At 41.2% G+C, this 26,388-nt stretch overlaps 1 protein-coding gene across 1 annotated transcript in view; it reads left to right on the top strand.

The window, feature by feature from the left end:
• Positions 1 to 3,096: 3,096 nt before the first annotated feature.
• The window catches only part of LOC122886277 (leucine-rich repeat and immunoglobulin-like domain-containing nogo receptor-interacting protein 3), a 38,343-nt gene continuing 15,051 nt past the window's right edge, over positions 3,097 to 26,388 (top strand). The window contains exon 1 of the mRNA XM_044218243.1: positions 3,097 to 3,654. The gene's annotated coding sequence lies outside the window, so the exon portion shown is untranslated. The remainder of the gene's footprint in view (positions 3,655 to 26,388) is intronic.

Here is a 26,388-nt window from a genome sequence, read left to right on the forward strand (position 1 = left end):
AAACACAACTATAAACAATTGGGTTATTACTGGACAAAAAGACCTCCTGCTCTTTGATTGGTCTGTAGCAGTATTAGACAGTAAGTAGTGTAAGGAATTACAATTTCAAATTCACTAATTACCTTACAGTTAACGCTCCTTGACTTTAAACAAGCTGACCCACTTTGGGAGGCTGGCTTGTCTTACCAGGATGGTTGGATGCATTCAGTGGACAGACGGATGCATTAGCTTGGTGTAGGAGCTGCAGGTGTGGGGAGGCAGCTAAGCTCTGCCAAAAGTGTACGACTACATCTTCTGGTAAGTCCAACGTTGTCTTATTTGCATGTTGTGTCTCCTTAGCTACAATGCTAATACATTAACCACAGGCAGGCCTACATTCAGAAGTCAGCTGGGTTTTATTTAGATTTGGTGGGTGTGTGAACCAGTCACTGGGGCTAACCTTGAGTTAGTTGATGGTCAGTAAATACAGTTCAAATTGTAGGCTGGCTGCTTGTTACATCATAATATGATATATGATATATATGTGTTATATGCAACATGTGGGTGTGGAGGATTTGGAGTTGTCAAAAGGTACCTCTGACAGGGCTGGGCTGGGTAACAGAAAGCATACGATCTAGAAAGTAAGAAAGAAAGAAAGTAAACAGAGCAGGTTAATGTAACTAATTACTTCTGCTGTTAATTAGTAATTAGTTAAAGTTAGGTAATTACATTTTTAAGTAGTACTAAATAATGAGTAACTGACTACATTTTTCAAGTAACTTGTCCAGCATTGGTCAGGAGAGCTGTTCTGTGTCATTGATCAGCCTGATGCTGCACTTCCTATAAACAACACAAATGGGTAATGTGAGTTTCACAAGAGAAGTGAAGGAAATACATGTGATGTAGTGTGTGTGTGTGTGTGTGTGTGTGTGTGTGTGTGTGTGTGTGTGGGTAGGTGGGTGGGTGGGTGGTTGGGCGGGTCAGATTGGCTTGTGGGTCAGATTAGCTCAGAGGTTGGAGTGGTAGGTGTTTGCTGGACGTGGCCTCCACCAGGCATCATGACATGTACGACCCCTGGCCTCGGGGTCGCAGGCCAGACTTCTCCTTTCCTGCGATGAGCTGTTAACTGACCTCAGGGGCAGTCAGTCAGGCTAGAAGAGTCTGTTTCGCTGTGTGTTTCTGTGTGTGTGCGTTTGAACCTCAGCACCCTGTGATCTGATTTACCCTGACAAGGCAACAGGACCGAACAATAAAAATGTCTATTTTCTCTCTCTCTCATTCGCTCCCTCTCTCTGCATGCTTCAGGCGAAATAGAGGGAGGTGATTAAACAGAACAAACCCACTGGAAGAATGACATTCCCAAAGAGTAATTTTTGGAACCTAAATCCCCCTTTTGTATATTATACTCATAATACTGTGTCAGGAACAGTTTGGTGCCATTTGGCTCAGACTTCTGCAGCATGATTACTCACAAGACCCAATAGATGAATGCATATAACTCATTTTAGCATTTCTACATTGGTAGCCTGTATTGTTAGAGTGGATTTTTACGATTTTAATGATCACCATTAAGGCACCTATTTTTGACGTGCTAACCCCATATGAGCCTGAGTGTGGTAGTTTCCAGGTCGAGGCTAAAAGCAGAGGAGACCAGGCCTTTGATTTTTCAGAATTTCATTGTTTTTATTGTTCTTTGTCTCTTTTATCCCCAATTTGTGTCTCATGTTGTTATTATATTCAAGTCACAGAGCTAAGCTTCTGTTTTTCTGAAAGCTAAATCCTGACAATCTTTGATAAACCCAGAAGGTTTAAAGTTTAACACTTACTGCTGTTCTGAAGGTATTTCAAGAATCCTCAAAGACTTTTCTAACCATCTGGATGAAAGAATAATCCGTCTGCTGCATAAAAGATTTTTAACCTGTTTCCCAAAATGCAACTCAATTTCCTAATTTTGGTTCACGTCGTAGAAATTGAGCAAGAACAAATGTAATCTCTGTCTCAACTTGGGAAAGGGGTTAAAAGCATCATGCAGCAGACAAAATATTTTTTTATCCAGATGGACAGAAGATTCTTTTAGGATTCAAGAAATACCATAAAAACTGCTGCTGTTAAACTACCTTCCGAGTTTTAGGCCAGCATGTCTCTAGGGTTTGGTCCACCACTTTGGTCCAGACTGAAATATCTCAACACATATTAAATGGATTTCCATGAAATTGACATTCATGGTCCTTAGACAATGTCTCCTAATGACTTTGGTAATCCCTTGACTTTTCCTTTAGCTTCATGACATTAACATTTGTGGTTTTGAGTGAAATGTCTCAACAACTATTGGATGGATTGCCGTGAAATTTGGTGACATTCATGTCCCCCTCAGGATGAATTGTAATAACTTTGGAGATCCCCTGACTTTTCATCTAGAATCATCACGTCAACCTTTTAATTTGTCTAATACTTTGGTTTATGACCAAGTAACCTCCAAAACTAATGACATTCCCATCAGCCTCGGCTATACTGTGTGTTTAGTGCTAATTTGCAAATGTTAGCTAACACACTAAACTGAGAAGTTAAATGTACCTGGTAAATACCAGCATGTTTGCATCGTCACTGTGAGCATATTAGCATGCTGATATTAGCTCAAACCATAGATGTGTCTCAGTGCAGCTTCACAGAGCCGCTAGCATAGCTGTAGATGCTTAGCCAGGGAATCATCTTTTAGAAAAAACATCTCAGTTTGTATTAATTTCATTTGTTAAATTGTATTTTATTGAAAAGTATTTATTTATATTTATTCAGCTGTAATCTTAACATTTCTTGGTTTTGTCTTTTGTAAAGCACTTTATAACTTGTTTGTTAATTATTATTATTATTATTATTATTATTATTATTATTGATTGTCCTTTCTTCCAGGCTCAAAATCCTCTTATCCCTGTCTCTCCTGTTTTTCCACCTCCTAAATCTCTGTTCTCACTCTCTTCGTTTTTCTTCCTGCCTGGCTGTTTAGAGAGACTCCCTAAGCCGTACGCCCTGCAGCACACTGAATTGTGAATCCAAACAGCTGGAGCAGCAGCAGATAGACAGTGACTGAGAAAGGGGAGGGAGTGGGAGAGAAAAAGAGTGAGAGAGAGAGAGAGAGAGAGAGAGAGAGAGAGAGAGAGAGAGAGAGAGAGAGAGATGAAAAGCATGCCAAGCGAGAGAGAGGCGCTCATACTGAAGGAGGCAGAGGCAACAGCTACAGCAACAGCACGCTCCTTCCCCATCCTCCCTCTCCTTTCTCATAATCCAACATCCACCCAGGGGGAGATGGAGGGCGCCCCGACCCGTTGAGGAGGACTGTCTCCAGGAGAGGAAGCTCTCACATGAGACCCCCTCCTGCGAATGCCTGGATACATTTTTTTGGGACAATAACCAACAGGCAGTGAAAGGAGGTGTGTACACAGGAGCCTGTCGGTGGGAGGGAGGGAGGGAGAAGGAGAGAAAAGAGGGGGATAAGGTTTGGTACAGCTGCTGATACCGGGGTCTGAGAGTGAGACAGACTGAGGGGGACTTGAGGAGTGAAGGAACGGCACGTGTGGAGCAGTGTCAGCAACTTGTGGGCCAAGAAGAGAGGAAAATAGATTCACATACGCACACAGCTGGACAGATGAAGAGGCATCAGGGACCACACTTCAGTCCTGGGTATGATCACTTACACTACACACACTCATACACACAGGCATGTACATTTTCTCCTCAGTGGTTGCTGTGTATTTACCAATAGAAGACAGAAACGCAACAGTGCGTATTTGCAGATCTTCAGGGTTGACGACTACCCACCCTGACAGGTCTCCCTACTTGCCCTCAGATATTTGCAGCAAAGGAAAGGACGAGGAGGAGAGATTATGTGTGTGTCTTGTTATAGCATTATTGTATACCACTAGAGGCATTTCATAATGGGTTTCGTAAGCTGTCAGAGTGATGCATGTAAATGGACCCCCACTGCTAGAATGTTGTCATGTTTCATGTTGCTGGACAAATTACACATCACACTCATCTCAACACTTGTTTTTGTGTCTGTAACATTTGCTCATTACATTAACTTTGTACATGAGTTATTTGTTCTGTACACAGTGTGTAGTCATAAATTGTGCGCAATAAAAAATCTGAAAGGATAACTTGTGTGGCTGCTGACAAAAAGCTGAAGCCAGGATTTGTTTGTGCACTCTGGTCTAAACCTTGTTTACCCAGGCTACACTGCCATGTGTGGTAACATGACATGTGTGGCCATGTGTTATGTCACATTGTGGCAGAGTTCATATGGCTTATGACAGCAGATTTACATGAGGTGTATAAGCCTGCCCCTTATCTTTCTATCCATCAACCCCCCTTCCTCTTTTTACAACATCTTCCTTCTTTCTCCATTTCCAATTATAGGCTGTCACCTATCTCCCTTTCCTCCTGATCCTATCTCCTGTTTCATTCTCTTGCTAAGCAATTACGTTTACCTGACTCTGCCCCTCCGGACAGCATGGCTGGCTGGTTTCATGTCTGCTTTTTCAACAGTCAAAGTGAGGGTAGGGTGGGGATTTCATAGCCATTTTCGTATGGTCGCCTGAACCTGAGCAAAGAGCGACCTCAGTGAAGCCTAAACACAGCAGATACTTCATATTATTGCTGCTCTCATAGATCCAGAAAAGGTATGTAAATAGCTGTGGGGGCTTTTCGGTGTACAGAAGAATTACGCCTCTAATCATGCAATCAGCTCATTACTTCCTGCTCCTCATTAACTTGTTTGGGTTTCTAACTTTATCGCTGTTCGCAGTCTCGTCTTCCTGAAAACAAAACAAAACAACACCCAGACAGAGCTGGCGGGCAGATCGCTCCCAGCATATGGGCGGACTTGTTGTTGGCGTCTGTGAGCGGAAAGACTTGCCAGAGAGCTGAAGCCCCCCCCCCCAATCAAAACCTTTCTACCCTGCTGACTCCTTGCACTCCATAATGTATCCAAACTCCTGTCTTTCTTGCTTTCTCTTCTTTCTTTTTCTCTATCTTCTTTCCTTAAACCTCACTGGTAATTATCCCACCTTATAACATATTTACTACAACAGTACAACTCCTACACAAACACACATATTTACATAAAAGCAGGCACATACTCCCACCACCAGTATAACCCTTTTAACGGAGCAGTGTGACAGCTACCTGAAGCATAGTATCACTGTCCTTTCTGTTGCCAAGCCTGTAAAATTGTGTGAAGAAACACAGATGGAGTCCAAGACTGGAAATAAGACATTGTAGGATCACTGAGGAGAAGGAAAGGACCTAATGGACAGAAAGAGGAAGACAGGAATAGTGAAATTAAATAAAAGAACATTGAGGTGATCATGGAAGAAGGCGACGAGTCAAAGGGATTGACAGGACAGAAAGAGTTCCGAGGGTGAGGGAAAAATGGAAGAATGTGGGTGAAAATGTTTGGCCTCAGTGTAGACAGGTGCTGATTTCTGATGTCTTTTTCCAGAGAGTGGACACAGCAGCAGAGTGATAGTTTTCAGCCACCCCTGGGGAAAGAAGGTGAAGAAAGGAACAGAGACAGGGAGAGAAACTGGAAGCAGAGGGTGTTTGATTTATTTATAAAAGCCTTCTGCTACATCTCCTCAGAGGAACATTTCAATTCATTACTAGTTGGGTCATATTTGTGTGGTTTTGGCCATCATTTCTATTGGTTATTATAACATTGTTCTCACCAAAGTAATAGCTGAGCTCTATGAACATTCTATTCAGTTTTATTTATTTGGCATCAATTCATGACAGAAGTTATCTCATTGCACTTTTCCTATAGAGCAGGTCTAGACTGTACTCTTTATAATATTACATGGCATCATGGCAACAACAAAGTCCAAAGGGGCAAGATACACGCACAATCAGATGATCAGACAGATTAAGCCGACAGTAGCCAGCATTAAACTGCTTCATTTAGAGGCAAACATGAAAGTGTGCACATTCAGTCAGGACACACACGTCAAGGTTTTAACCATTTCTTGCAACGATACGCATTTCAGTTTGGTAGTGTGGCTCATGTGATAGTCTGGAACAAATCTGAACAAACTTGATACAGACATACATACACAACATTTATTGAACATGAACACATATTTAAAGCTGCTCTAATCAATATATATATATATATATATTATATATATATTATATATATATTAACAATATATTAACAATGTACCAAATTACTGTGTATAATGTGAAAGGTGACCCTGAGTGACGAACCCACCAGAGTTATCAATCAACTCTGCAGTTCCCCTCAGCTCTACGGAGCATTTTAGCATCTTCCAGTTCATTGTTTTGATATTACGGCCTGTAACTTTACTTTTTTGGTTCAGTTTCACCACTCTCATTAACCTTGTTTCCAGACGCAGTAGGCAGCGAATAAGCTCTGATGAACTGACTGTACGCTATCTGCTCAGCACCAAACAGTAGACAGACAAAGTTAGCGAATAGCTGGTGAACATAGTGGAGCATTTAGCAGATAAAGAGCCAGATATTTACTCAGAGTTGGTGGAGAGCAAAAACAGAGCTAAAAGGAAAATGAACGAATGGACTTACATTCGTCAGGTGGACACAAACACGACTCCAAATGAATGCTAATTTTGCTCCTTGTCTGCTGGATGTGGAAGTAAGCAACTGTTAGCTAACCATATCGACTTTATGTCAGTATTCTGTTTACAGTTTGTTGCACTGCCCCCATTCAAAATTCACGTACAGATAAATGCTAATACAAGAGCAGGCAGTAGTGTAGCAGTAAGAATGCAGAGATTTGCATTGTTCTATGTTTATATGGATATGTTATGTGTTAGAGGACATGGACATGTATTATTTGACGGTAAGTGTGACTCATCAAATGGCTCCATTAGGCCAAAGTTAAACCATGAAGTCCATCTGTAAACTGTGATGGATGTTTAAAATGGACGGTTTGGGCAAAAATGTTACAGTTCGCCTTCGTTTTCTCTTCCAAATAAGTTTTTCTAACCTAGGAGTTTGTTTGAAACCAACAGTAACTAAGCCTGATCTCAAGAGCACAAACATTTCCACATTGTTACTTTTATTCAAAATCTTTATGATCATCTGAGTGCTCAAGATTCTTGCCGTAGCTGACTTCTTTTAAACAGTGTTATTACTTTTCCAGATCTCAGCAATTAAATTGGTGAGTGCCATTTTATTATAACCGAAAGGAATGATGGTCAACGCTTTGAAAATAAGACACAGTTAGGCTGTATGAAAGCAGAATTTCCCTTTAAGGCTTAAAACCCTCAGCGGAGTGAGGAGTTCAGGAGACATGGGAGTTGGTGAAACACAGAAGGTTAAGGCTTCAGGGAGAAAATTGTGAGTGGAGCGGAGACGTGTGAGAGGAGAGAAGGCGCTATGATGGGCTGCGTAGTGAGAGGATCTGATTGGGAAGGTGGCCGAGTGTATGTGGCCGTGTTGAAGGAGCTTTTGATCTCAGTGTGTGCACAAGTGTGTGTGTGTGTGTGTGTGTGTGTGTGTGTGTGTGTGTGTGTGTGTGTGCGTGTGTGTGTGTAAGGATGATGGTTGACCTTGAGAAATGCACCAAGGGTTTTAAGGATGCCCTGCATGGAGGATTGCTGCTATTAGATTGCTGGATGGTGATTGGGTTACATGCATGGACAAGACACAACGGCCACAGCTATCTACCCGCGCACATACAACCTCCATGCCAATACACACACACTAAAACACCAGTCTTTATTAAACTGAGGAATTACAGTACAGAGCCTTGTTGTTGCATCAGAGACCGCTCGCAAAACTGAATTTAATGGTCTTGCTTCCAGTATCGTTCAGCGAAACAGCGAGTGTCAACATGTGCATGAATGTGTGTGTCCACAGAGGTTATAAGGCTTTAAAGAAGCTGTTCACTGGTGTTGTCGTACATGTACAGTGTAAAATCAATGGCCTCTATTGGGCCTCTATCTTAGGGCAAATAACCACTCTATTACGACCTCCTGACCTTCTTCCACACCTCCTCTTCCTCTTGCTGTTTCTCTTTCTTTACCTCCCTCCCTCACGATAAATTGTTCTCTCTCACACTTTCCCTGTTTTCCTCATTCTGCTCTTTCACTTTCCATTTCGCTTACTTTAATTTACTTTCCCGGCAGCATTTTCTCAGACGTGACCCCCGCACCTCGAGATTCTATCGTTAATTCCTCCGCTCACGGTTGCTGTCTGTCTGTCTGTCTTCTTCACTTTCCCTCGCTGTCTCTCTCTCGGCTGCTTGGCTCTGATAGGACTAACACTCATAATGAATTAGCATTCAGCTTTGCTTTATTATTCAGTCTGACACAACCATCCCTGGAGTCATTCTCAATCTCTTTCAAATAAACTCTCAAATTGAATTTACTGATGATTGAATCTTTCCTTTCAAATTACAAAAATCTTACCTGCTGAGAGATACAAAGTCCTTGAAGGTTTGTTAATCTCATTTTCCTGTTAAAGAGTTCAACACCACTGTGACCAGAGCCCACTTAGTCAGGTACAGATTCATTTAAAAGTCAGAAAAGGGGTCTGATTTTACTGACTTTCAAGGGTTTTCTCTGTCAAATGCAAATATCTTTTTAAAGAAACTTTATTTGATTGTTTACAGTTACACTATGGCTTTCTCATTCGGAAGAAAGCTTCTTACTTCTTTGACACCTCACCCTGAGCCTTCCTAATAAGGTTTCTTGTTCAACTGCAGAAAACAGAAAAATACACTGTTCGAGACAAACAGCCTTTTTCCACAACATCACATAACAGCAGTTCATGTTACACTCTGCCAACAGCCATTATTACCAGACTGCTTTTACAAAGCAGAGTAAAAGAAGTCATGAAAATACACAGACTTTGTGAAAAATAGTTTGGTTCTTACAATGGACACATTAAAGCAGGCAATTTATTGACCTTCAAGCTAAGCCTTGAACAGGCACTGCTATGTTGTTGCTAGCTTGCAAGATATTCTCTGTTCAATCAGTACATTTAATTTCGCTGGTTCTCAAGCAGCAGATGATGTAAAAATTAATTGATCACTACTATTTACAATCTTAATATAAAAATGTGAAGAGGACCAATCACACAGCCAGACTTCTGTCTTCTCTCTCATCAAACTAGTAGTTTACTGGTATTTTGATAACTCAGTGTGTCTACATTGTTTTCTGGTTTTCAGGTCTACCAACTGTGTGTGTGTGTGTTGTGTGTGTGTGTGTGAGTGTGTGTGCAGCAGACCTCTCATTACCTGCTCTGCTTGAATTAAGGACTCGTGTTTGTCAGACTTCATTAAATGTTGATGTGGGTCATGAAGTTTGTGGCTCTGCTCACCTGAGCTTCCCGTCCCTCCGCGGATGTTAATGTAGGTCAATGAGATTACCCTTTATATACGTGTTTGTGTGTGTGTCTGTGAGCGTGCACGTGTGCGTGAACGTGCACCCGTGCCCATATCTGCTATTGTTAATTGAATGTTAATGCAGGTTAAATACTATTACCTTAAGTTTTAATAATGCAACTCGCAAGATGCTAGAGCTCTACTTTCTTCACTCTACTTTTCCTCTTCTCTCTTTCTCTATTGTCTCCCCCCTTCTGCTGTGTGTGTGTGTGCGTGTGTGTGTGTGTGTGTGTATTACCATCTAATGCCATCTGTAGAACAGACCTTTGGGGCAGGGGGTACGTTACTCATTAACTTTAACCGCATGACTTCTAGGCAAGAGCACTGTCGAAGTGTGTCTGTGTGTGGAGCATGCTCTTTGCACACATAAGGTCAATCATTCTCACTTGTACGCTTCACTTTTCTACTCTATTCTCCCTTCTCTTTCTCTCCGTTGTTCTCATTCGCTCTTTCATCTGTGATTCTCAGTAGATGAACAGCTTTCTGATCCATAAGGACTCTGTTAATGAATGCTGTATTGCTATTGATTTCTCCTCTGATCGCTTAGTTTGTTCAGGCACAATACAAACCACGTTTTCCTGCGACGTCAAGAGGAGGGCTCAGCTGATAGCTGTGATGGAGTGTTGTGCCCCAGTCCTGCAAATTGGATTTTAATGATTCAAGTTTCATTTCTTGAAGACTGCTCAATGCTCCCTGCAGAAATTAAAATGTGATGCCCTCTATAAAGGACTGACCTGACTAACTGAGAGGGTCAGGAAAGAAATGTTTTGGTATTTGAGCTTGTGTTAAAATACCTTAAAGGCCATTTTACATCAGTCTGAAAATATGTTTATATGAACTGAAACTGAAATTCTTTTTTGCTAAGAAATCAATATATATATATATGTATATATATTTATCCCTGTAATTTTTAAGTGTTCTCCATGGGGAGTGAATTTTTGGTTCAGACTGACAATGTCACTACTAGTAATTTGATTTGTCCAGGCGGGCACTAAAAGTAGCTAATAATATCACTTCTATTCCAACGGACACAGAGACAGTTAAATAACTGGGGGGCTGATGTTGTTAGCTCTTGATTTTTGCAGTTAGTCCGCTCTGCGAGCCCTCCTTACTTTACTCTGTGACTCCGTTCGTTACACTGTGTTGTGATTTGAATCACAGAGTACGGAGTGCTGAGGCTAGGCCAGGACAGTAGCCTCAGCACAGCAGCCCATCAGTTGCTGTGAGTTTTGACACTAGTCTGGTCATTTGCCATCTCCACAACTGGACCCATGAAAGAGAGACAGCTAACGCTAGCTAGACACCCATCCTTTCTATAATGTGTAACAAACAATGCAAGCAATGAGTGTGAGGGAGACTGACAATGACTCAGCAGAATTTGAAATAGTATAAATGAAAATTGACATCATTACTAACATTAGTAAGTTAGTTTAACTCGCTTCCACTTTTCACAGCCTAGCTTGGTAGCTCCCACTTTCCAAGTGAAATACAAACTTCACAGAATGATGGGTCCTACCAAATGCTGAATGTTGTAAAGGGACAGACGTCTAACGGCACATAACCAGCGCTGCATGGGCTTGTTGAAAAGGGGAAAAAACTTATTTTATCAACATTCATTGGCTATACAGGCACCATAGATTTTTAAAATGTATCTAGATAGCAACGCAGGCTCTCAAATGTCAGTCAACCGCTGCTGTGGGAAACGCCCACCCAGAGGAATGATTTTCCCAAGTATGTCCAAAAATGTAGGTTTTAATTCTTTTGAAAAATGGAAAAGTCTAAACAATTGCTGCAGTATCATTATAGGTTGTATTTCCTTGCACAAAAGATGGGTAGAATTCAAATTTCAATTAAACTTTAACAGATGCTCAAATGCAGTGATAGTCTGTGTAAGATTTAATCTGGTTGTGCATTTTTATATTAAACATCCTCCACGCTGCTCTGGGAATAATTTGTTTGGGTGAATGTAGATGGACAGATTTTCTGTAATGTCCTTCAGCACTGACCCCCTATTCTGCACACACATGCACAGACACACACACACATACATTTCGCTCTGAGGGAGCACAGATTCAGACATTACTTCTGCCTCACTACTACACAAACAGGCTTGCAGAAGCCTGGGGACTGTTCGCCATTGGTGTGTGTGTGTACACACACGCATAGACACACACACATTCACGCAAACACATGTGCGTCACCCTCCCTGCAGGACTGGAGGCATGTGGAAGTGACTTGGGGATGCCAGCACATATGTGTCACTTTGTCCTTTATATGTGTCGCGTATAATAAAGAGGCCAATAGCCGAGTAACTGTGTAAATGTATACAGTTTCTGTTAAGTTTATTGTACAGCTAAAGGTTAGCTGCCTCTTTAAAATGAAATCACTCTTTGCTTGGCTTCTCCTCTCATTTACGCAACAAAACTGTTTCGAATCATTGACCTCTTTGTTTTTCACCAGTTTTAAACTGGTCCGAGACTTGTTGCCTTTTAGCAAGGCAGTCGGGGTATTTTTTTGCATTTGGTAACAAATTCAAGAGAGGAGACGCTGCATCTACAGAGAACTTCCTGGGTTGCGTTATTAATGTGCACATCTACATTCACAGATGTAAAGAGAGCGAGTGTGGATAAACAGAGAGCTTTTTCATTAGCTCATGTTCTTGCGTGACTGACTGTGTGGAGCCATGTGTCCCCTGACTCAGTGTGTTTCAGCGGCTTGTTAAAGTGACTATAGTTTGTTTAGAAAGAACAAAAGCCTGTGGCAAGTTTTTCTTTGTCTCTTCTTCTTTGTCTTCTTGTCTCTCCTTCTGTTGATTATCTGGTACCTTGTTTCTGCAAACTTTTGTATTGGCCCAATTATAACACAACCCCGCTTTTTCCAAGTGCTGTTTTGGAAAAAGACTTTTTAAAGTCCTTGTGGGAAAATGTCCTTTTTTTGATTGTCCTCGTTTTTGAAACCTTTTCTTCCGAAAAATTAAACATGCAATACTTCCATTAAAGTATAATGTATACACAATTCGGCAATTTGTTCATTTTTAACAGGGGGTACGGAGAGTTTCCTGGTTCATTCAGCTCATCCGCGACTAGCAAACTCATGAACCCCTATAAGGTTTAAGCTATATAGTTTATAGACAAAACTGCTACTTCACCACCACAGACAGCACCATGGATTTATCAATACACAGCACTGTTAGGTTACTGATATTTTAGAGCCATGGTTGGGGCCATAGATTCTAACTTGCACAAACCTCAGTCAGATAAAGGATCAATGAGTCAGGCAGACTAGACTAACATATTCAACCCCTCAGCCCCTGCACTCTCTCTGCTACCAGGGGATGGAGAGGGGGGATGGCAGGTTAACAAGGGGGATGCACTTTGATCATTCTGCTAACAAGGGGGATGGCATCCTCCTTCACCCCCCCTCAAATTGCCTACTATGTATACTTACACACTCTCCTATCAGGCTCTTGAATAATTTTCTCTGGCTTTTGGCATTTTTCAGACCTTTTTTTGTCTTTTTGAGCTCTTCATCATGACATCTGAGACAGTGGTAATTCTTGCTTATTTGATGGACGTCAGGAGATGCTTTTGACTTGTTTTCACTTGTCAGGAATTTATTTCCTTTGTGGCAAAACATGTCACAGTTTCTCTCCAGTAAAACTCCAGTAGGTTAAAGTAGAATGTAGACTCTTGGGGGGATGATTAACTCTACCAAACATACTTTAAAAAGACTTTAAGAAACTTGCTAGCCTAGCAAAATTAAGGCTTCAAACAACCCATAATGTAACACTCTCTGGAGGAGCCAGTGTTACATTCGAAAATAATGTGTTATTGTGAATACATAAATGTCTAGTCCTTGAATGTAATACAACCCCCACTTTTTCCAAAAATATTGAAAAATATTGTCTCATATCTGGGCCAATATAGTATTCATCAACTTTAGCATTTGATTCACTCTTCTCCTTTCTGGTTTCCCTCGCAGCCTGTCAGCCTCCCTCTCAGCTGATCCTGGGTTAATATGCTGTGTCAGCTGAGCCTTCATGCATGGGGAATTTTACAGAGAAGCTACTTTAACGTATTTTTCTCCCAACCCTTCACATCCTTTTTCATTTGAGAGTCTTTATTCCTAAATCTGCTGTTTCCCTCCCGCTGCTCCTTCCTGTTTCACCCTTGTTTCACACTTTCTGGCACTTGCAACCTGACCTGAGCCCTTGACTGTCTCCCCCCTCCTTCCCATCCTCTGTCTATTTCCCCCCTTCTTTTAAACATCGAGTCATGAATTTATTATGCGAATCAAAATAGAGCAATGACTCTTTGTCCCTGTCCCTGCATGTCATTGGTCTAGAATGAATAATTCAGCCACTGTGGTTGAAGTTAGGATCAGGGAGAAAAGGGGAATTATTTTGGAGCCGCACTCTTCAGGCTATTTTCGAATGGCGAGCTGTCAGCGCCTTTCCTGCAGCGCTCACTCTTTCTTCTCCCTCTCTTCTTGCTCCCTCTCATTCCTCCCACCAGTTCACTCGCAGTCACATAAAGATAGAACAGATTCTTCTCTGTCTTCTCTGTCCTTGGGAAGGACTGCATACTAAGCAGATAGGATGGGACTGGCATTGGATACAGTCAGCCTCGTTCTTTGTGTGCTTGTTCCTTGGTATCTAGATGGTTGGGGTGTGTGTACATTTGTTGTGTCTTTTCTTGCCTGTCAATGTGTTTGTTGATAGGTTTGTGTATCTTCCAGTACCAATTCCGAAGGTTGTTTGTCAGTACGTAAGTGATGATTATGGTATGGATATATTTTGCAGATTTCAGCTGAATAGCTATGATGGCATAACATGCAACAGACAATTTATTTCACTAGCTTTCTCCGTCAAAGACAGTCATTGAGCCTCACTCTCTTTGACTCACAGGACATGTTTGCCATTTTAGCTGTGGAATGATAGTTATTGAATGCCCTAAAACGAGTTCCACAAGCTCTCAGTTTGCATTTTATGATACTTTACGAAGAGGAAATCACAGGGGAGAGGCTGAAGTGCTGATTGCTTCACATCAGACGGTCCATTTGAGATGCAAAAGGGTGCAGCAACTGACCAGCGGGGATCTGGTAACCCTGCGAGGGAATGACAGAGGCCACCAAGCGGTCAACCACCTACATGTCCATACATGATCCTCACATGGACAAAAACCTAGACACACAAGCTCTGTGCGCACATAAGGTCAATCATGTGCTTGGATACACACACATAGCTGCAAATGCTCACTTGGATGATTATTCTCAGCCTCCTGGGGCATCATTGAAACTTTTCAGCCGTGACCTTGCTAAGAGGGAGAGAGGGAGCGAGATGAGCATTAGAGGGAGCAAAAATGAGCGACGGAGAGAGTCCTTGAATTTTAACTGGATGCTCCCTGGGGAGAACTCCCATCATCTCTGTGTGTCTTCAATACCAGAGTCCCACAGCTTCCTTTAGGTGCTCAAGGACCCTGACTGCTCTAATATTCTCTCAGGGAAGCTCGCCTGCTATCACTTACTTTATAGCTGCTTTTTGGGAGAAACATCATTTGATGAATCAGTAGCAAAGGGTTTCTCTTATCTTGGTTTAGCGCTGGATAATGACATTCCTCCAGCGGTAGCCAATTCTTTCAGAGCAGAGGATGTACCAGAGGATAAATGTCATCAGTTATCGGTAATATGATCAGGGTTCCAACTACATCATCCCTATTGTGTGTTTTGAAGGAAATTTCCTGCAAAAGTCAACGTCGACTTACATCATTGCGTCAGGTGATGCAACTTAAGTTATGTCACGTGATGTAATAAGCTGCTTGCACAGATAACCTATTCGACCAAATGTTTGGGAAGGGCCATCTGTTTCTGTCAGCTATGAAAATGTTGCACTCACCCAAAGTAATTGTTGAGATCTGAGAACACAGGAACATAGCTCTGATGAAGACAGGTTGGAAGGACAGCACAGATAGTACTGGAGGACAGGAGAGATGATTTTTTTTTATGTCTAGTAAAATCAACACCAACGATTGGTGCACACAGCTTGCCATTTGTTTCATTTTATTTGGGTTACACACAGACAGAAGCTAAACATAAAGCTACTTTAGGGATGAGGGCAAACATTTATGTGTCCATTGAAAACTCAACAAAAAGAGTTTTCTGCTATTTTGCAAGACACAAACATTCCTGAGATTGAAAGTTCATCCTTGACCTTGGAAACCTTTGCAGTTGTAAAAGCAATTTCATTAATAGCTGTGCTGAAGCTTTTGATTGTATCACATGATCTTCCAGTTCATTCTTAACCTTGGAAAAAAATTTTTTTCCTTTTGTACTTTGTTTCCAACTTTCAGTCTCAACTTTGAAACCAACATGGACGAGAAGTCCTTAAAATGCTCTCAAAAAGGGAAATTTGATCATCTACAAATCCATCATAACTGGGCAACTCCATCGGTTGGAAGAGCATGTGATACAACTGAAAGCTCCAGAACAGCTACTCATGGACCTTGTGGTGAGACTGTTTTGTCAATGACAGGCTCATATCAGATAAGACCCACCTTGTTGACACTCAGCAACCATTCAATAGTCAATAGACAGTTTGGGTAATAATTTTACCATTCACCATTGTTTTCTCTTCCAAATAATGTGGCTAACCTGGGAGTAAGGCTGGGTGATATGGCGAAGAAATTCATCACAATCATTTTTCACGAAAATATCACAGTATAAATTGAATCAGTTTTTCTGTTGAGCTTAAATATTAGCTTGAGCTTAAAATGTCCTAGTAGTCGATTCACAACACGGGAAGTTACTAAGAATTGTGTGCAAACAGAAAATCTATTAAACAAATTATATATAAATGCATAAATCTCCAATCTGGTACAAAATAAATCCTTAAATACCCCACAGTGTGAAATTCTTACAACCAGGGAACTCATAACTTAAGGTACTCCCTACCTAGGAATTTGTTTAAAGCCTGACTGGTGGAACTCTGGTGGCCTAGGAGTTAAGACATGACCCTTAATTGCAATGTTCCGACTGGAAACCATTGTTGCATGTTTTTCTCTCCCCCCTGATTTCCTGTCATCTCCCTGTTGACTCACTAATACAGGTGTAAAATGAAAAAAACCTTTATGACATTTCAAGTTTCTTGCCCAGTCAGATGTCTTGTTAGCGATGTCAACGTGTTCCCAGATGCAAGCAATGAATTTGGTGAGTACAATACCATTATTAATGATAGTAATCGCGATAGTAATAGTGTGAAAATCACGTTAAAGTATGAAAATAAGCTCCAGATTTTATGAAACAGGAAATTCCTTTTATTGTCAAAGTGTGTGTGCACACTTGTATGTGTGCTATCACATGTATGCTAATGGAAGCTGTCACCGAGCTGTGACTCCAGATAGTCTGCTGTCAATCAACAAACCAACCCTGAACTTTCCCCAAACCTGGCAACCTGCTCATCGCTCAAAGCTCTTTCTACCTCTCTCTTTCTCTGACTTGTTGTCCCTTTAATCTCCTTCTCTATCTATTTTCCCATCCTGTGTGTTTTTTTGCCATCATTTTACTTTATTCTCACTCCGCCAACATCCCTTATTTGTTCAACCACTTTTATGACCTTTCCAGAAACTTCCTCCCCTGTGATCCCTCTCCTCCTCCTCCTCCTCCTCCTCCTCCTCTTCCTCCCAATGATCTGTTTCTTTTCACCACTTTGCTCTGCAGTGTTTACAAAGCCTTCACAACATATGTATGTATAAATATGTGTGTGTGTGTGTGTGTGTGTGTGTGTGTGTGTGTGTGTGTGTGTGTGTGTGTGTGTGTGTGGATAGGGGGGTTTGTATAACCTCCTCTGGGATCTCTGGTGAGAAAAGGATCCAGGAAGTGTGATGATCGTCTAATGTCCTGTAAAGCTCCATCTTCTTACACACACACACACACACACACACACACACACACACACACACACACACACACATATGCTCTGTTGGTGTTGTACTACCAAAAGCTGAACCATTTTATCAGTGCTCAGGGATTGTCGCCTTTGTTTCCTCAGTACAAAGGCTTCAGCTCTCTCCTCCACATCCCCTGCTTTCTTTTATTTCACATCTCCATCCTTGTCCTCCATCCTCTCCATTTCTCTCCCCTCCCCACATCCTCCATTCCCATTTTTTTCTGCCTTCACCTCTATTTCTCTGTTTCTCTCCCCCCTCTTTCTGCCCCTTCATCCCCACATCTGAAACGGTAGCGACAGCTCCTATTGGTTGCGCGGGCAGAATCAGAGAAACGGGCAGCCAATAAGCTTTTGGGCTAACAGGGTCACTATTATCCGTGAAGCAGTGCAATTACTCTGCCGTCTACATCCCTGCCATGTATGCATATGCAATGCTTTCCCCGTCCTTGTACCTATACTGTACGTTTCCACTGTACATGAAAATCCTTCTTGGGTATATGGTTTATTTACAACAGCTTGATTAAGAGCGAAAGGTCATTTTATATGCTGGGGGATAATTTGATGTCAAGTTATTGCATTTCTTTTGTGCAACAAAAAGCAATTAAAAAAACAGAATGAGAAATTGCATTGGAGTCTGAGTGCAATTTAACATACATTTGCATTCAGTTTATGCATTCAGGTCAAAGCTATGTACATATTCATCGTAAATTCTTCCCATGTGAATCCGGCATCATGCTGCTCTTCAAAGACCGGGGAAGGAAAGCTGTCACACTCCTCCCCTCCCCCTCCTTTCTCCCTCCAACTCATTCCTTTTCTCGCTGTTTGCTTGCCACACAGACAGTTATATATTTGTACCATGTACCAGTCAGTCAGGCTGCGTTCAGCTGTGCAAATTACACAGGTTTCCCTCTTTTCTAGTAGACAGATGTGGCCTTTTCACTGAAATGCCACTGACGCCTGGTGTTATAAACTGATATTTAAAATACTAAATTTCAGGCTTCAGACAATCTCGCTATCTAGCATCATCAGGATTCCTGGGCCTCTCTTGTGGCATCTGACTGAGCGTCAGGCCTAATTTGCATCATTAGATTCTCTCAGCTGTGGAATATCTTTGACCTTCCTCCATCATTAGTGACAGAGTGAGACAGAGCGTCCTGCCCACTTCATCCTCTTTCATCTATTACCCTCACTTCTTTCCTGTCCTCTATGTCCATCATCTCTTCCTCTGACACCCAAATCTATCTATCACTCACATTGTGGTCATATTATGCAGCTCTACACTTATCTATTTCAATCTTCCTTCAGTTTCTTTTCATCACACTTCTTCCAGCACCCGTCTTATTTGCAGTGGTATATTGAGGAGGCATTGGCTGTCTTGGTTTTAAATTCCCCGTTTGGCTTTCACCTATCTAACGAGCTGGAGAATTGAATTAGTTTCTTTTCTTCTTGATACCGAAGGGATATAGAAACACACTCCCACACCTCATACACACTCACAAACATACACACACACAGGCTAAGCTGTACAGGGTGAAAAGGGGGCCGTTGCCTTTCAGGTGAGATGTCTCCAGGGAAATGTTTTCCTTCACAGTAATCGCCCGGCTATCATCACAATCTGCAGCTGCTCCGTTGGCACTGAGAAGAAGACGTGATTTCACTTCCCAATGACCAACCCTTGTGATTGGCTCACCGTTTTGTTATGTGGAAACTCATTAGCCTTTAGAAAGGAAATGACACCAGAAATGAACTCCCTTCATATCCCGTCCAGAGCCCGGTAATCAGAACTGTGAGGACAGAGTCCCCTGTTTGCTTGAAGGAGAGGTTTTTCCTTCTTTGGCAACAATATGAGGCCTCATTTATCAGCATGACCCACACAATACTTCACTGACATGTAAAAATGAGACAGATAGATATTCTGTGAGTATTTCACAAACATGAGGAAATACAATCAAATAAAGCTCATGGCGGTGACCAAGCTTTTTGCAAGCAAAAGCAAAGTGTGAGATAATTAATGAGTCATTTCAATCCATGCCAGTAATAAGGCCACAGATCCCCAAAGGGCAAGACTAATTCAAGGCTGTTTAGTCACTTGTCATATTGTGTGTCACTCAAAATGATTGGTGTCTGCATGTGTGAACGTTTTTTTCTCAGACAGGTCAAGTTTGATTAAATTATTTTTTATCTCCCTGCTATTCTTAACTCCTTCTCTCTAACTTGCACTCTTGCTAATAGTGTAATAATCTCTGCACTTGCTGGTTAATTACATCCCAGGATACACAATTGCCATACTAAATGCTTTTCCTCAATACACTTAGAAAAAGCTGTGTAAACACAGGCTTAGTTGTGTGCATGCACAGGCACAATTTGTGCAGCTTTGTGTAGCTTCAGTAGTGCACGTACCAGACTTAATGACTTGTAAGTCTTCTATCTGCCTACCAGCTGGCGTGTGTCCAAACCTCTGATCTGCAGAACGAGCTCTTCATCGTTCCTGAAAAAATAAAATGGTGCACATGTAGAACCCTATCACACAGACCAGCACACATGCCATTTCAACACATCACAGCGACTCTGCTTGGATCTGAACCGAGAAGAGAAAGGTGATTTTATACATCTTTCAGCATTAAGAAATGGGCTGTGTAGCAGCTCCAACCTGCTTGCTAATGAGGCAATGGATAACAGGACCACACTTGTAGTGACACTGCCATAACTGCTGAATGCAGATGAATAAGGTTAAAATGTGTAGGCAAAGAAAATCTCTCAATTAGGGAAACATTCTTGCACTTCACTTACCTGTGAGCAACATCAGAGACACATTTCCATCGTCTTGTGATAGACAATTAAGTTTTTCGGATTCACTCTACAGAACCGTGTATGTGCATGTGAGTCAGAGCTGCCTATATATATATATATATATATATATATATATATATATATATATATATATATATATATATATATATGTTTAGAGTTTGAACAGACCTGTGTCTAGTGATAATGTGTGGGTGACTTTTGTTGGGATGTAAACCAATCTGCTGAGTCGGAACGACCACTGCGCTGGGGATTTATGACAACGCAGTAACCCCTGAACCTCCAGATCACATGACTTTATTAGGAGATGGAGCGGAAAGTGTGATGTCACATGGTAGAAATGGCGTTTATTCTGAATCTGAAATAGTCAACTTAACACCTGAGCAGAGACCATATGGCTGCAGGCAAGGTTACCTATCTAATAAGCTAGGTTCCCGGGCTGTCCTCTGTTGTTTGTTTACTACACTATATGTATCTGCCTGTGTGTGTGTTTGTGTGTGTGAGCATGCTGTGTGTGTGTCTTTTCATGGGTCTGTGCTCTCAGTATGTGTAGCCATGTGCTCAGGTTTGAGCCAAAGAAAAGCAGGTCAAAACACTGCAGGGTGTGAGAATCATCAGAATAGCTACTGCTAATTAAACGTGCCAGGCCTTCCAGTTAAACAAAACGATCCATGTTCACTGAATGTGAGTGCTGACTGAAATGCTCTTTGTTTTCAAAATATTACATTTCTGACTAGTTTAGATGGTCAGAGTAACTATTAACCCCTTAATTTTGATTAACCAAAGGTTTTTAACCATTCAAGCAGCTGTAGGGATGGCAAAGTCAGTCAGTCGGTCCACCTTTAGTTCAGACTGAAATATCTCAACAACTATCGGATGGATTGCCATGAAATTTTGTTCAGACATTTATGGTCCCCAGAGGATGAATGCCAAAGCACCGCTGTGTCCCAAGTACAGCCTAACAGTGCCGCTAGCGTGGCTGTAATCTCGTAATCTTGTTTACTCTTTAGATATTAGTTTATATTAATAAGACCTAATCTCTATAAACAGATATTTGCAAATTAATTAACACTTGTTGTGTGTGTGTGCATGTGTATATGTCTTCATGCATGTATGAACCACTGGAAAAATGACAATATATTGGTCAAAATGTGTATATTTTTATGTGTCTAGCAATCTTTTTAATCATTTATGTCGATGTGTGTTTGTTCCAGAAAGGTCAGTAATGCAAGATTGTCACAGAAAGGCAACAGATGATAACACATCAGGGTTATAGATAATTTCATATATGTTTGTTCTACTTTTGAAGAGAGAGAACAAACAACGTTTGAAGTGATTCATTGGATGCTGCAGTGTTTTGTTTTTGTTTTTCCCTTTAATCCCACCATCCCTCCTTGTATATTTATCACGACTGTCAAACACAGGACTCTCTTGAGCTGTCAGATTATACCCAGAAAGAAAAAGAGGTGACAAAGACAGAGGGAGATGCGTAGACAGAGTGTGTATAGGTTTACATGCAGGATTCCAGTTTAATTTATTTTAGGTGTACAGGGGATTTCACATAAAGGTTTAAATAACAATGCTGTTAAAGCTGAGACACTGAAAACTATCTGGTGTTTAGTTTTGTGATTGGGAATACTTTCTACCAATTTTGATTTTTGACAATTGTCCGTTATTACTGTAATCTGACTGACTAGACAGGATCAACTGCAACAAAATAGATGGTCAGTTGTTTCGGCAGGTGGATGGTTTAGCGAAGTATCCACAGAGGTTCCCTTTCTGATCTCGTTTGCAGCGAGCACAAAGAAAATAATTACAGCAGAAAAAAACAGATATACAGATACAATCACTTCAGAGGATTGAAACATGCCCACACACACTCAAACGCGCACACACACACACACACACTCTTCATTGATGTTTGTCATGGATTTGATGTTCTGGACTGCACAGCACTGTTGCTCATTATAACAGAGAGGAAAATAACAAAGCCAGTAGTGAGTGGGAGCAAAATCAAGCAAGGAACAAAGTAACACAAGACATCAAAGAAGTGAAGCAAAAATATTGTATCTTTCTCAATATGCATGTTCTCAGTGACACAATGGATGCATCTACCCGCTAAAGTACGATAGGAAGAGTGAGAGCAGCTAGATCTCGATACCAAGTGTGCATCAGATACTGACTTGGTGAAACAGCACAGAGACATTTGAAACCGATGAGAATGTTAACTCCTGTGTCTCGTAGTGGAGACGATTTCACAATCCATTTTTGTCAGCAAATTTGATTTATTTCACATTTCTTAGCACATGTGTAAGGTGTCATTTACCTGAGACCAGATGCATAGACCTTAATATTACAGTAAGATAAAGGTGTGGCTGGACAGGCTACAGTGTTCATGTTAATATTCAACTCATGACCATTTATGAATAAACAGAATATTCCAAGTAGTTTACTGCAGTAAAAACGCAAACTACAAGACAACCTAAACAATAAAGTGTATACAATTTTAGAGATAGACAGTAGTCATCATAATATGTGAACTGCAAGGGCAAAATCCTCACTTAGACTTTGGGGGGGACCAAGTGGGGAGTGACTGAGTGACTGAGAGAAAGAGAGAGAGAGTGTGTGTGTGTGTGTGTGTGCGTAATCTGATTTAAGTTACCTTCGGGGACACATTTCAGACTGAAGACCAGTTAATTGGGAACAGCTTGTCCAATTGGGGACATGGCTTTTGTCCCCCAAAAAAGCCAAGATTTTTCAGGGATTAAGGTTAGGGTTAGGCAAATAGTGGTTATGGTTAGGGTTAGGGAAATGAATGTAAATCTATGTAATGTCCCCAAAAGTAACATAAGTAAACTGTGTGTGTGTGTGTGTGTGTGTGTGTGTGTGTTATTCAGGATCACCAATGTTAGTTTTAGTGAAGCAAGTAACCAAAAGAGAGACAGAGAGCTCAGGACAACAGCTAGCAATATGGAGGTTGGCTGCTAGCCAAGTTCTACAAACTTTTTTTCTCGCCCCAGACAAACTCTGAAATAATGAACTTCAATACAAGACGCAACATGCTGCCAACAATATTGTTATGCGAGTGTTGTGTGAGTAATACAATGTCTTGGTGCTTACCTCGAACCTGCATCTTATCAGTCCGCTTTCTGTATACATATACACACACACAAACACGCGCGCGAGTATCTTCTTTTTTTGTTTCTTTTGTGGTACGCCACTACGCTTAGTACAATGAATGCTGCCTCCACCCGACTGAGTGTAATTAAACACAGAAAAGTATGAGCTTAAACCTGTACTGATGGATGACAGTTTTTTGGGGGGGTCAAATTTCTCTCTTCTTTCTCCTCTTTCGTACATTGGGGGAGATGTGTCCCCCGGTCTCTCGTGGCAATTACGCGCATGGTGCACTGACTGTAATTACAGGATGAACTAGAAAGCACTCAGACCGCACATACCTCCACCAAGGCTACACAGTCTGCAAAAATGCTTTTATTAGCATCTAAATTAGTGTAGTTTGATGCATATCTGCATTTACATATAGTGATAGACACTCTTGGGATGCATGTGCCACTTTCACTCCAGTAACTGAGTATTTGGCAAGAAAATTGCAAAGGCCAAAGACCCACACATATAACTGCAGCAACCAATCAGCAACCGATTGGTTCCAATCTGTTTGGGAATTATTGTTGCATGTCATACTTCTCTCTCTCTTCAGATCTTTCCCTTCTGTGTCTCTACTATCACTTACCAACAAAGCATAATCGTAAAACTATAGAAAGAAAATTGCAAAAATGTTCAAAAATGCCCTATCTCCCAATGTTAAGAAATTCCTGAAATAATTCCTGATTGCTCAGATGAAATCAGGTCTGCGCAAAAAGTCACTTGTTCTTTGATACATGGTCTAACCTTGTACCAAGTTTCAAGTTTGCGATATCCTGTTAACTAACAGACAAACAAACAAACAAGACATTCTTGGTAGACAGAGTATCTGCAGGTCTTTAAAAAGCATTGAATCCAGTTCCCTCAAAAAAGGCCTGAGAAGGTATTACATTTTAAATTCCTTAAATATTTTCTCTTGCCTGCTGTGGACAGTAATGTTAGTTATAAAATCTTTTTGTAGCAGATTACTTGCTGCCGGGGTCGTTACACCTCTATAAACTAAAAGTGGGATTGTTTCTGCAGTGGATTTGTGCACGCAGGAGTCTGTTCAATCCTTTTTCGTGGAGTTTGACTCAGCACCATCAGTCCTGTAGCAAACACTGTCACTACTGCTAACTACAGTAGCGAGGAAGCTCATTGTCTCTTAATGGGCAAGTGTTGATTTGAGCAAAGACTTAAATTAACTTAACTGAGTTCAGCATTTTTAATTGGTTAATCCATCCATTTTATACCACTTATCCAGGTCCAGGTCGCATTCATTACATTAATTCTATCATTAGGAATCAGTGTATATAATGTGTATATACTGCTGGAAAGTACTATACCAAGTAGCATCATACTTTCATACTTTGGCTGATTGTGAAACAGGTTTTGCTTTCTATGTGGTATTAAAGAGGGTTTCTGAACCCTGCAGGAACCCTGAATAGAGCTGACAACCTCTTTCACCTCCTTAGAGTTCAAGTGTAGGTCAGGGCAGGTATAATATAATATAGTTCAGTGAATATTCATTGATTAATTGCCTCTATGTTTTATGGATTAGCTCCTTGTGTCTAATCACTTTGAGTAATGTCTGCTGCACTGAGTGAAACTGATACAGACCAAAGCTATCAGTATCATGGGATTTGCCAGTCAGACTCCCTGCTGAGCCCAGTGCCTCTCTCTGAGGTCTCAGTGCCGGTGAAATTCAAAGTGAAAACATGACACACACACGAAACGACCTTTTGGGCTCATCTCCCTTCTAATCCACTTAGCGTTGTCTACCCCCTGCCCATACACCAACCCAGACAGCTCCTGTCTGAATGCAGGGACATTTATATATTGTGTGTGTGTGTGTGTGTGTGTGTGTGTGTGTGTGTGTGTTGGAGTATTATTCAACAAACAGTCATTCCAATTAAAATAACTTTTAAGATGAAGAAAGAAATTTGTTTTTGGGGTTGTGATGTTTGTTGAAGAAGTCATTTGAGGACAGGAATAGATTCTTTCCCCCTTAATGAAAAAGCAGCACATTTTGTTATTTCACATTTTTTATTTTTTGTCTTATGGGGTTTTATCTTAACTTGTTTTAGCTTCTCTTTGTTGTGTTGTTGTTCCTCTGTGGCTGTCAGGCCTTGTTCTTGATGCACTGTGCATCCTGCGCTGATGTTCAGTTTCAGTGTGATTTTGGCTGACTTTGATGCAGTTAGAGAACTGAGGCTGGAGTCTGGCTTCCTTAACTTGTGCCACTTTTTGCTAACTAAGTCTCAGTATTGGTGGCATCTCACTTTACTGTGCTACTCAGGAAAGATGCAGACATACATCAGCTCAGAGAAATCGTAGAGATCTGTAAAGTATTTTTGGGATCACCCAGTTATACAGTGGGATGCTGCGTGAGTCAGAAATCGTCTCTCATTTCGTGAAACATCATCCCCTGTACGAGGAGCCAGTCATCAGCAGAGGGGTGATGTGAGAGTGTGTGTGCATTTGGATAGGTGTGTGTGCTGTAAGCATCTAGCTCTGCTGTAGACTCAAGTTGTCAGGAGAATATGAGAGGAGTGAGACTGACAGTGTGGATATGTTTCCTTGCATCCTCAGCTTAGCAGCCCGTCAACTCAGTATACATGCAATGACTGTGTGTGAAACAGTCATTTGCATGTACACTTACAGCAGAATGTCAGAGAAACCTTTAAAGAGTAACTTAACACCAGGCTGAAATGTTTGAAGCCTGTTGCACCTGTACCACACCCAGCAGTTATGTCACAGGGTCCTAGAGTACACTTCTACATCACTGCAGCAAGGTGAGTTAAACCATGAAAGATCAGCGAAAACAAGATCTTTAGGGGGTGTTAAGTTGCTCTTTAAGAGCAGCTCCCAAGTGACCACATCATGAATCACACATCTGCTCAGAGCAGGAATAGCCAATCAGAAGCCAGGATTTACCCCTCAGCTGCCCCCCAAAAAGCATCACATTTTACTCAGTGATGTGTTATTCTGCAAAAATATATTTATAACATATAAATAAGGATTAGTAAATAGGAATAAAATAATGGGAAATTGGCTGAAGTGAAACAAAAAACTGGAACAGTAAATGTCCATCAGAGTA

This window comes from Siniperca chuatsi, linkage group LG13, assembly GCF_020085105.1.
Source record: "Siniperca chuatsi isolate FFG_IHB_CAS linkage group LG13, ASM2008510v1, whole genome shotgun sequence".
Taxonomy (NCBI): Eukaryota; Metazoa; Chordata; class Actinopteri; order Centrarchiformes; family Sinipercidae; genus Siniperca; species Siniperca chuatsi.